The sequence below is a fragment of the Arachis duranensis genome, chromosome 10 (genome assembly GCF_000817695.3).
Source record: "Arachis duranensis cultivar V14167 chromosome 10, aradu.V14167.gnm2.J7QH, whole genome shotgun sequence".
NCBI classification, from domain to species: domain Eukaryota; kingdom Viridiplantae; phylum Streptophyta; class Magnoliopsida; order Fabales; family Fabaceae; genus Arachis; species Arachis duranensis.
The window spans coordinates 48,282,620-48,284,833 of record NC_029781.3 but is presented as its reverse complement, the minus strand read 5'-3'; positions in this window follow the sequence as shown (position 1 = coordinate 48,284,833).

Here is a 2,214-nt window from a genome sequence, read left to right as displayed (position 1 = left end):
TGACAAAAGGACTGCTGATGCTGTTGGAATCTGACCTCCCTGCACTCGAAATGGATTTTCTGGAGCTACAGAACTCCAATTGGCGCGCTCTCAACGGCGTTGGAAAGTAGACATCCAGGGCTTTCCAGCAATATATAATAGTCCATACTTAGCGACGTAACTTATTGGAATTGACGACGTAACTTGGCGTTGAACGCCAAGTTCATGCTGCTGTCTGGAGTTAAACGCCAGAAAAACGTCATGATCCGGAGTTGAACGCCCAAAACACGTCATAACTCGGAGTTCAACTCCAAGAGAAGTCTCAGCTCGTGGATTGATCAAGCTCTGCCCAAGAATACACCAAGTGGGCCCCGGAAGTGGATTTATGCATCAATTACTCACTTATGTAAACCCTAGTAGCTAGTCTAGTATAAATAGGATAAGTTACTATTGTATTAGACATCTTTGGTCTCAGCTTTGTTTTATTCTTCATCTTAGGAGACTATTGATCACATTCAGGGGGGCTGGCCATTCGGCCATGCCTGAACCTTTTACTTATGTATTTTCAACGGTGGAGTTTCTACACACCATAGATTAAGGGTGTGGAGCTCTACTGTACCTCAAGCATTAATGCAATTCTATTTTCTTTTATTCAAATCTCTCTTATTCTTATTCCAAGATATTCATTCGTACCTAAGAACATGATGAATGTGATGATTATGTGACGCTCATTATCATTCTCACTTATGAACACACGTGATTGACAACCACTTCCGTTCTACATGCAACAGAGCTTGAATGTGTATCTCTTAGATTCCCCAACAGAATTTTCGTGGTATAAGCTAGATAGATGGCGGCATTTATGAGGATCCGGAAAGTCTCACCTTGTCTGTGGTATTCCGAGTAGGATTCCGGTAATGAATGACTGTGACGTGCTTCAGACTCGCAAGTGCTGGGCGTTAGTGACAGACGCAAAAGAATCAAGGGATTCTATTCCAGTAGGAGCGGGAACCAACCAGTGATTAGCCGTGCTATGACAGAGCGCGTGAGCGTAGTTTTCACTGCGAGGATGGGATGTAGCCTTCGGCCAGTGTGATGCCTCCAGACGATTAGCCATGCGAGTGACAGCCGCAGAGGACCATTTTTCCGAGAGGATTCAAAGTAGCCATCGTCGAACCGTGAACCCCTATACACAGCTTGCCATGGAAAGGAGTAAGAAGGATTGAGTTGAAGCAGTAGGAAAGTAGGCGTCCTTGAGCCATACAGTATCTCCATATGCTTATCTGAAATTCCCACCAATGAATCTGCATAAGTATCCCTTTTATTATTCCTTTTATTTCTATTTTCTTAACTCTATTTTCGAAACCATAAATCAATTTAATCTGCCTAACTGAGATTTACAAGGTGACCATAGCTTGCTTCATACCAACAATCTCTGTGGGATCGACCCTTACTCACGTAAGGTTTATTACTTGGACGACCCAGTACACTTGCTGGTTAGTTGAACGGAGTTGTGTCCACGCGTGCCAATTTCAAATTCCATAAAAATACAACCTAAAGAATAGTGATCACAATTTCGTCCACCAGCAGCCCTTTTTATCCGTTCGTCATTTTTCTGTATTCCTTTTCTCGTTTATGTTTATGATTAGGATAGATAGTCTTAGTGGATTTTTAGGTTGTTAGGTAGCTTAGGCTGTGGTTAGTGGATCTAGGTCTGTTTACTTGCACTGTTCTTACTTCTGTTTTATCCTATATGCAAATCTGTTGCTGCTATATTCATGATTCATATGCTGCTTTCTTATATGTTGCTGCTGTTTACATTGAGTTTTTTATGTTTATTTTATATCTATGTACATGCAGCTTGCTTTCTTTTAATTCATATGAACTGATATGATTGCTGTTTATTTTCCGGGACAATCCAATTTTAGCCGGAATGTCGGGACAATCCAATTTTAGCCAGAATGCTGCCTAAATTTTTTAAAATTGTTTTCATTCTTGTTTTTGTTTGGCATTTCTAAACTCTGATTTACTCTACTTTACCCAAACCAATTCATGAATGCTATGTCCAACTTTCTTATCCTTTTTGTTTCCTGGTTCATAAACTGCATTTGTGATTCACTGATTCCAATTTTTGCCTTCTTTATTTTTTATTCAAATCAGCATCACCCTGTTTTCTTTATTCGATTATGAGTACTTCTATTCTTACCTGTGAATCCTTGTTATATGGAATTTTTC